The sequence below is a fragment of the Syngnathus typhle genome, linkage group LG2 (genome assembly GCF_033458585.1).
Source record: "Syngnathus typhle isolate RoL2023-S1 ecotype Sweden linkage group LG2, RoL_Styp_1.0, whole genome shotgun sequence".
Lineage (NCBI taxonomy): Eukaryota > Metazoa > Chordata > Actinopteri > Syngnathiformes > Syngnathidae > Syngnathus > Syngnathus typhle.
Genome location: NC_083739.1, coordinates 12,541,278 through 12,552,414, shown reverse-complemented (window position 1 = coordinate 12,552,414; position 11,137 = coordinate 12,541,278).

The window sequence follows — 11,137 nt, the reverse complement described above, 5'->3', positions numbered from 1 at the left end:
CCATATTAACTGTTGTGTGTTCACTCCCACTGCGGCGCAAACGCCCATATGCTGCAGAATGACAATACAAGCTCCACGAGTGACAAAAGATTCTCGCATTTCATCGTGTGCTGCTGTTTTGCATATGATAAGATATACATCTAACATGCACTGTATGGGTGTGTTGGATGCAGGCCAATGTTCTGCTCAGCATGTGCGAGCCTTGCGTGGCCACCCCCTTCGTTCCTTGTTTTTTACTCTATTCACTTCCTTCCTCTACATCTTCCCCAACAACTTCAGGCCCATCCCCCTTCTCTGTCACAGCAGCCCATCAGAATGTGGATGGAGAGGAGGAAATAGGTCCTCTTGTGTGGGTTTGTCCTTCTCAGCCGTTGGCACCACCTGAAGCCCAACGCGGGGACTGAGCAACAATGCATGCACATGATGAGTGTGAATTGAAACTCCCATATGGAGAAGTAGTCAATATTTCCAGAGATCCTTTTATAATTTTCTACAATTCCATTTTTTATAATCTTGCCAACTAAGATGAAGGTGAAAATACATTTTCTTGTGATTGGGGCGAGGGCTTGAATGTGAATGAATCCACATTCCTCACTCTGGTGGCTTTACCATTAGTGAGTGCACAAAAATGTCAATTTTCAAATTTCAATTTCAACAAAATAAAAGAACATTCTTGAACTTGCTTAAAATTCCCTTGTGGCAAGAAGTAAAACTGATGAGGCCTTTAATGATCTGTTACCCACCGCCTAATTTACATGGCAACAGTAAGGAGCTTACGGCCATCTATTTTTTTTCCCCACTTAAAGCACTGGTCTACTGGGAACCTACGTTCAAAGAAGCCACCCAAGGAACTGGTGAGACGGTTTGGAATCCAAACTGAAATCTCCTAAGAGGCAACCACTTTGCTCACCCTCTCCTGGCTCTTGAACTGTGCCACAGCTCAAAGCAGACAGATCCTATTAAGCATCTCAGTGGGAGGGATGGTCAGCGTGGGGGTCTTAGCCTACTTTTTTATGCTCATACTGATGTCCTCTTACCCTTTTCTTTCTTCATATATACTTGCCCTCTGGGACGCACGTTCTAGCAATCCACAGTGTTTAAACCGCAAACGCTGCTGCGGCCAAACCGGCTGACAGATGTGGACGGAACCATCCATTCACCTTCCCTGGCCTTGGATGGGGCTGAGTAACAAACATGTTCGCACGCCACTCACATCCTCCTCCTCGCCATAGGAGAGGATGAAGAAAGCATGAAGGAGGGACGGACACATCCACTGGGAGGAGTGAAGAAGGTGTGGGAGTAGCAAGGTGGGTGGAGACCCAAATGTGTGTGGGCGTCTTTTCCCCTTGTGAGAGGGGGTGGATGGAGGTTAGTGGGCGGGGGGATGGGCCGTTTATGAGTAGTATCTGAGTCACACAAACACAGGAAGTAGCGCGTGCAGCTTGTTTGGTGAGCACACTGCTGTATTTATGTTGAGGCTCCATATGCAGACAATAATTGGAGCTCTCAAAATACTTCATTTTACCTTCTTTCGTCTCTGAGTCAACTTTACATCGCCACATCCTGACATTTGAGCATCACTCACCCTGTGACTCAAGCGTTTGATATTTTCAAGAGTGAAAACAGAGTTTTTATTTGAAACTCGTTTTGGCACCAACACTCACAATCTTGGACATGACTCATCTTTTGAATAGTAGAATTATTTGAGAAATGTATTTTTACTTATGTGATGCACGAGACTATTTCAAATCTTAATGTGCAATGTTGCCCCTTATTCACATAGTGCTGTGAGTGGGAGGTCAGAGGTCAAGGGCTCCGGTAGTCTAGTGTACTTGAAAGTGCTGTTGCCTTTCAGTGTCAGTGTTGTCTATTATAGTTGACAGTGAACTCGTGGTTTGTAAGTTTTTAAAAAGAACAACACATGCCTTATTTCTATCTAAGGTTTTATATTGTCCACAGGCATGTGTGTGAACGGCGAAGTCTCTTAATTCGAATGATGTATTTTGATATATTTATGGAAAAGACTTCACACGTGAGTTTATTAACACTCATGAATATTCCATTTTTTTCAAGTAAAAAAAAAAGTCAAACTAAAATTCTTCCATTTTTTTTGGACTTGGGACCAATCCTAGAATCAGAATCAATTTGATTGGCCAAATATATTAAAAACACTCAAGGAATTTGTCCCCCGTGTTTTTAGCAGCTCTACTCTTACAGCGATAAGGCAAGCAAATATAGCAAGATGAACAGATTAGTATATCTACTCTACATTTGGCTGGTTAGCAGTAGAGGGTTATTCAGCCTTTTATTTATTTATTTATTTATTTATTTATTTATTTATTTATTTATTTATTTATTTATTTATTTATTTATTTATTTATTTATTTATTTATTTATTTATTTATTTATTTATTTATTTATTTATTTATTTATTTATTTATTTATTTATTTATTTATTTATTTATTCGTTTGTTTATTCATTTATTTAGTCAATTAAAATCGGGCTTTCTGGTTCTTTAGGTCTAACACAACAATCCGAACCAATGTCCCCCCCTGGTGTTGATACACTTAACATACAACTATTTTAAGGCGCAGAAATAATATCATCCACTAGAGAGCAGCCGTATGCCGTGAAATCTTCACATCGCGTAACAAAATAAAAAGACCCTCCACTCAATTTAGCCGTTAAGGTTTTGCACTGTGTTTTTTAAAGATGATGATGATGATGTTGATGATGAATTACAAAATACAGAATAGGAATACAAGCATTTCTTTTGCCATACAGTTAGCACTTTAGTGCCATCTGAAGCTTGCTCTTCACAAATAACAACCAGAAGCTTTTGAATTGAATTGAAACTTAATTCCTGCTCTGAAGCTCATCAGGTGGACAGAAGCTCAGTGCTGACTTGAGAGTATGTTTTGGCATTCTTGCACCATGGAGGTGCATATGAAAAAAAAAATATATATATATATGCATTTGTTTATTTGTTTATCTTTCTGGCACGGTTCCTCTGTTTTACCTGATTGATCAAACGGGGAGGGGATCCTCCTCACATTCCAACAAAGCCACTGCAATCCCCAGAGACAGGCGACAATCCTGACGGCATCCGTGCTTGCTACATCTACAACGACGATCAGTGTTCATTTATCAGCACTTTTGTTTATTTGTAGCGAGAAAGGGGGCACAGAATCCATTCACGGAGACTGCAAAACCACCACAACAAATAAAAGCTGGGCTGGTGGATAACCGTGTTTACAGACTTCTTCAAACAGGTGCAAGGCTCAGCTGCAGAGTTGAGTGGCTTCAACATTTGTCCTATCGATTCCACTTTACTTGTCCTCCTGTCAAGAAGGTTGGACAAAAGGCACCACAGCCTGTCACAACAGACCAAACTCATTTTAAAGGAACAAATATTGGCAGGGACGTATGATGACTTTGAAGGAGGGAGAGGTTATGTGCTCTCTTTCTTTCTGACAACATACACTGTATATTGATCAACTGCAATGACAACGTAGCATAAACAAACAAAAAAAAGCAAACAGAGTTGATGAACCTTAAATCTGTTTTTGTTTTTGCACCAATGCGCCCTCTGTGATTGGGCAGCAATTTTCAACAGTTTTCCAAACGAGAGGCAAATCTTATTTTGCTTCAAGCTTCTATTTCTCTCCATGAATATCTATCAAAGTACTTTCATACATGAGTGCCATTATATTGAGTGTAACATTAGTTTTCTAGCTTAATGCTAACATACAGTATGAAAGTATATATTAGCTGGTGCGGCTTATAGTCCGAAAATTACGGTACATGTCTTCCGCCTGTGTGAAAACGTTTGTGCATTTTGATTGGTTATGATATTCACATTATATTTCCATATATTGAATTGCCACAAAGATAGTGGCGAGTGTTGTGTGTGGAGTTCTGCCTTATCGCTCAATGTGCAAGAGCCCTAAGGGTTAAACATCTGAGTATTGGAATTCCTGGAGGTTACTTCAGCTTCAGGTTACTGACCATCTACTTCTTCTTGATATCATCGATTAATTCCTACTGTGTCAGGCTAAGACATGCACTCCACAGGGGACAACACACTATCCTATTTGTACATGTACTATGCACAGCTTTTGATTGAACAATGTTTTTATTTTATTTTAATTCATCTTTAAAGGGAACAGCTTATGTACCGGCACTGAATATGCTACCGGTACAAAAATTCATCTTTGTTTGCTGCTTTACGTTTACACATCTGCCGTGGCAAATTGAGTGATGGAGACCTGAATACTGTGTCAGGTCCAATATTACCTGACAGATCATCTCCCTGACACCAGGATGTCCATCTCTTGACCACATGACAGTGTTGGGTATCCCACACCGGCGTGCGTCAGATAGCTGTCTATTGATGAATGATTAGAGTTGCTGAGGATGAAGTAGGCCACCGCCACCCACGGGGGTCTAGCTGAGACGGATGGGCCCATTTGTAATGCAGAGGGGCCACCCCGGCAGCATTAACTATTCAAGTGTGGTTATCCCCGGGTAATGGTACGCCGGCAGCACTGCAACTGAGTCCCACAAGAGAAAGTGCAATTTTAATGTTGATAAATGGGACCTGCGTCTGTGGATTATAAGGTCCGTTCTCCATTTTGACTGATTATCTGCTAAACGCCACGTGTGGCTGCTAAAGAATGCGCAGTCAGTGAACGCAGTGTAAAATGACACAAACACATGATATGCCATCACAACTACAGTGTATGACCTACACATTTGAAGTCATATGTACTTTAAATTGGATTTGGTGGTTGCCTAGAGCTACTTAGCTGACTGAATGATTCAATTAAAGCTCACCTTGATGGATTACTCCATCTTTAAATGGCTTCCATTACATGCCCCTTCCTCAATATGGGAGCAAAAAATTGTGCTTGCCAAAAAGTATCTCAGAGCATGATTTGTAAAATCAAACAAGTTGCCACTTTTTCCACAAAAAATATTCTTCACCTTTACCTGGCCTTGGGAAGATGAAAGACTTTCTGTGAAAACTCTCCCAACACATAAATGTTCAATGTTCTCCTGTCTTGTCACCTTGCAGTCCATTTTCTGTCCTCACAGTGGATTGGGATGAGGATGCACCAGGAGTGCAGAATTGAGACATCTATTCTCTGTAGGGATAGGCAGAGTGGTGCTCGACCTGCCCACTGAATAAATCATTGCTTAGCACTTTCGCGAGCTGCGGTCCAATTAACCAAAGGGGATTGTGAATAAATGCAGTTAGGTGGCGTGATTAATTACTGGGTATGAAAACAGACCCAAAGCAAGTGAGCTTTCACTTTACAGACTTTAGCTTCCCCGGCGAGAAGCATTGTTTGGTTTGAAAATTCCAAACATAGAGAACAACTAAAATGCAGACACCCACAAAACCAACATAGCGTCACACATTTCACACACTGATCATCTTCATAAAGAACCCTCATGCAACACGTAAAAGGAATAATTGAGAGGAGAAACGGCGAAACGTTTCACCTCGAGGGTGAGCCCTTGAATAGCAAATTAGCAAATTATTTCCTTTTATATTCCCCGTGTAACTCTTAGTTGTACAAGTGCAACACAATTCAATATTGCCTTTAATTGAACGTAAAAGGCAGAAGAAAGGTGGAAGGGGAAGGTTAATGCGGCTGACGTAAAGGGGAAACAGCCCTGGAAGTCTTGCCTTGTCACCTCCTGCCGACTTTGCAGCCCCGATGAGGAGCCAATTAGCCTCAGTCAGTAATCAGAACAGAACCACGCAGAGCCCGAGTTCTGCCCTCACTCTCTGGGGCGATTAAAGGCCTCTCCAAGACAACTGCTGGCAATGACCTTCGTCTTTCTATCAATAACTGACTCAGGCCTCTGACTGCTGCTGCCTCCGATAGAAAGGTCACCTGGGAAGTAACTAATGAAACTGGAGGAAAGAAGAGACACGGATGTAATCAGACCAAGCACTGGTACAAAGTTAAAAAAAAACAACCTGACTTTTATATACTATTTGTGCCACTTGGCGGGAATAGGTAGGTGTCATTTGCGAGGTTTGTCATTTGCCCCAATCCTGCAAGTCAAAGGAAAATCCAAATTAACAAATGTATATTTAACTTTGTCATGCATTTGCCGGATTTCAGTCAGAAGAAGACCGTAATATCAAATAGAAACATTTGAACACCGGTTAAAAAAAAATCAAACTGGCTTCCTTTTTTATTTTACCGTTGGAGGCAACATTATCATGTGTTTGTACCAAAATGTGCCTTTCTGTTTTAGACATCAAATTCAATACCAGGCAAGCAGTGATAACCCACCCTGACTCATCCTCAATAGAGCCGCCCCAAAGACGGTTTAGCACTGATGGATTGGTAAGAACTATCACAAGTAAAACCAATTAAGATAAGCGTGAATGTTCAGTTCACCTTATTTTGCATCTTCACACTCGGTCATAGTTCCATTTTTTGATCATTGAGACACATACTGTACAATTGTATAACAAGAAAACCTTTGTTTTGTTATTTTTCCTGGGGCTGCTGAGTGGTAATCCTGTTCACTACGCCTTATTTTTCGGTGTAAATCTATTTATGGCTTCATCCGAGGCAGCCTTTCCTTCCATAATGTAGAGCTTCATTTTACATAAAATACACTCCAGATTTAGTCTGACTCCAACGTCTTCCAATGAGTCCAGCCAAACATGACATCCTGTAGAGGTGTTTTTGGTGGCTTTTTTTCCAGATAACGTGAACGACTCTTGGATCCAGCTATGAACATTTCTCTGAACCGGATTACATTCACACACAATATTCTCACTTGAGATAATCTGTGGTAAGGGATAAAAGAATGAGGAGAAGGTTCTCAGTAGAGATAACGGAGGGATATTGGTGATCAGATAGAATTAGGGAGAACATTTCAAATAATTGGATAGAATGGCTGCCATACACAGAGATGTAAGTTATAATATTATGTGCCTACATGGATTTCTTATCGGAACTGTGCACCACCCACCAAAAGATGGCTGGCGAACCACTTTTGGGTCCCGACCCACCAATTGAGAATCACAACTTTCGAGGTCCCACTGTAATTACGTTTTGCAGACCCAGTGAAAAAAAAAACAATACTGCATTAAATTGGTTCGTAACATGTTAGAAATCTCAGTTTTGTTCTTTTTTGTGCTGTGGCTTAGTAGTGCATGTTGTGTGTGTGTGTGTGTTTTTTGTTTAAATTTATTGATACCCGTTCCCTGTGAAGTCATCTGAGGTGTACTGTCTTCAAGATGAATGGGTGCAAAAAGAAATGTGGCTGAACATTCTTTATTCGAAGCTGGGAGAGGCAAGTAAATTATAAATTAGATGCCATATTTTTTTGATAAATAAACCATGAACATGCCTTGTTTCTTAGGCGCTGGAGTTGCTATTCAGAATGACACTTGAAATATTGTCAAAATATTTAAAGGCGAAAAAAATAAAAGCATAGCACTATTAATTCTGTCCAATAATCACAGCAGGCCTAGCCATCTGCCTGACAAGAAAACATAATGGTCCATCATACAATATGACTGCAGTGTCATTTCCTGTCTCATCATGTGACATGTGATGCATAAAAGGAATATCTGGTGTGTGCAATATGGATTTTAAGGGCATTAGAAGATGCAGTGAGCGATCAATCAATTTGTCTTCAAGTAGCGCAAATGAGCAAATGCAGACACATTTATCCCTCATGGCTGCTCGAGTGTTTTATAAATATAGAGGAATTATTTAAGTCTGATGGCCATTGAGCTGAGAGTGTTTCATCTCCGACAGCATCGCAACAGGAATACGTTGCTGTTGTTTGCGCTGCAATTGGCTGACGATCATTTCGGAGTGGACACGTTCAGCTGTCAAGAACAGGAAAAAATATTTTTCTTCCTTTGTTATTCAGGATGAGAGCAGACAAATTTGATTCAGATATTTTACATTTTAAGTATGTATGAGAAATATGGTGGCTTAGATATATAATAGAAAAGGGGATGACTTTTTATATACTTTTTTTCTATTTAAGGAAGTGGTGCAAATGAAATTCAAAACACAGAACAAGATAGACGTTGGCTACATTGTGTATTCATAGAATTCATTAATGAATAAGTGATCATTTCAATTTGTCAAATCCAGATGGCTGCCAGGGATGTATTTCCTTTAATTGCATTTGATTTTTTGCCCCCTCCTTTCCTTCCATGTATTACATATATCCCATTGAACTTAATTCTTTACTCTCCTGTACGTTTATGTCTTGCATTACATCACACAAAGAACAATCCGGGCACATTTGGGCCGAGGAGGGACGTGAATCTCTTTAACAACCAATTTGAAACAACCCTGGCTCAATTAAAATCCCAAACACAAATCCTTGTAGGCAAAGCACGAGGAGAACAATTTGTTCCAGGAGGACTTTAAAGGTCCGTCTAATGCGCCCAACATTGGTACTTACTTTATTTTATAGATCTAGACTTAAAAACGATGTTTGCAGAGACCCAAAACAGACTCAGTGAGATCTTAAGGCTTATTTTCTGATGGTTTTTAAGCAGGTCTTGGCCCACTCACATTTTTTATACTTGTATTTGTATTATTTCTGCGGATCCCTTTGAGATATCCTTGGGCCCTCCATTTCCCCCGCCCACCCAATAGAAAAAAATCCTAGCTCCGCCTGTGGTTCCTTTAAATCGTTGATTTAATTGAAATTTAAGTAATTTAAGATAGTTATAAGAACATATTATTTTTTACTGGTTATCTTTGTGTGATTTTAATATCATTTTACAAAAGGTGATCGACCAACAGACTATTCGAATTCCGGGTGTCTACTGTTGGTGCCATAACCTACAAGTGACAAAGTCAGACACAAAGACAAGTCCTCTATATAAGAGCAGAGGTTAACGCTCAGTTGATGAATGCTTATTGCAGTGAGTGCCACCTGCAGTGACAATTACATCTGTGGGAGTGCTGCAGTGTTCAGAGGTAGGACAGCAGGAAGAGACTTTGATGGCACTGTGCCCGGAACTTTTCCGTCTGTCTCGCAGCTGATGTAACCTTAATCACCACCTCTCAAGAGAGGCGGTTTGATCACGGAGAAAAGTGCCATCGCACAGCCAAAAATGACTTCTTAAAGTGTAATCGTATGTACTGATATGAGATTTCCATTGCGCAACATGCACGGAGCCATCTGTGGGAAGGCAGTTGGGAACTTTCATCTGTTGTTTGCACAAGATTTTCCAAGCTTTGTTTTTGCGGGGATTTATGTGGCTTAAGGGGTGTTTTTATCTTTATTTAATGTGGCACTTTGTCTCTGTCAGGTGGCTGTCACAGTATTTCTGTGTGAGCAAGGGTCTGAAGGCATTGTAGAGGAGAGACATCTGTATTTTGCTAACAAATTTGCTGCATGGAAGATGAATATCTGTCGTTCATCAAAAAGTTCTTAAAATATTTGTAAATTGGTCTTGATTGTACTGTAAGTCTTCAAATTGCTTCTTTATCTACAATATGGCCTATTTTGATTTTTCAACCCAGTTTTACAAATACTACAAAAGCAGAGTTAAAATTAGACAGCAAGTTACTGAAAGCTGTTTGTTGCCTTTGTGATTTTTATCACAATTGACCCAGAACAGGAAAAGCAATTACAGGTGGGTAGTTGCGATTTTACCCTCAACCAATGGAGGGCAAGTATATTCTACTACAGAAAAGCATCAAACAGGGGATTTTAATTGTTGGGGACTCCAGAAATCATCATGCACGCACCTGTAGTTCCATAGTGGTATCACTGATAATGTTTATTATTTTTTTTATATTTTCCAGTAGCCTGTTTCACACCATTGTGTCCTGGTTTCCTAACAGCTGGCCTAGACCCTGTTGTCCCGGGCGACGTGTCCGACCTAGTATGATTTTCTCACTATTTGTGTCACTCTTGAGGTATCGGCGGATAGCATGAAGGGTCTTGCCTAAGAATCCCACTGGATATTACCAAATCCCTGCAAACAACCAGACCAAGATTTCGTGGGACTACCAGATCCAGACCGAGAGCCAACCAGCCTGACGTAGTTATGATGGGTAAACATCAGTAGACAGACAGCATCTGTGATAGATGTAGTAATCCCGAATAATAGCAACATCCGGAGAAAGAGCTGAGGGCAGAACTCGAGAAGATATGGAGGCAGCACTGACGCAATGAGGGCACCGGAGGCAGTTACCTCCAAGCTGAAGCAACATCTGAGAATCATGTTACACCAGAGCAGCATATTAACAAATTGGCTGGGCAACATAAAGACAGTCTAGCTTGTGAAGAACACAGACAATGCTTTATTTTTTATCTGTTCCAATGATTAGCTCATGAATTTTGCATGGGCGCATGAACTGTAGTTTGTCTCGGTTTCTTTTCCATCAAGCTGTTGCAGCTGATGGAATGTTTGATACATTTTGATATTTTTTACATGCATTGTAGCCAGTTTTTCATAAAACAAGACTTTTTACATATTCTGTACAGTTCACGTTGGATTACTTCAAATCTTTACGATTATGACTAAAACATACTGTACATTATAATTATTCAAATACATTATGGAAACAAAGCATTGAAACTCACATTTGCACCTCAACTGAATGTATATGAACACATTCTATTATTTGAAGCTGAGCATCACCAGTGAATATACTGGAGGACATTTTAAAATGTCTGAAGGCCAAACATTTATTCACAAGTGTTGGACTATGTTCAAGACTTTTAGTTTTATAATTGCAAATATGTGGTTCTGTATATTGGTTACGCCTTGCCATAGAAGGAATTTATGACGCAGCTGTTTAAATCAAACATTTATTCGTTAGCCGTGACAAATGATCGTGCTTAATTTGACCCTCTGCAATGAGCAACACAAATGATCTAAAATAATGAATGAATGAATTAATTATTTCTACACCCTATTTTGTTTAATGTGTTTGCTTTTCACATTGGCATTGTTGTTCCGAGTAGATAGTAATTAAATGATCATGTTAAATTAATGTAATTGCTATTCATTTAACCTTTAAAAAAAGGTGATTTAAACACAACGATTACACTCATGCCGGAAAATGTCACCTTTAAATTCATGTGCTTCTTATCATTAGCATATTACTTTAA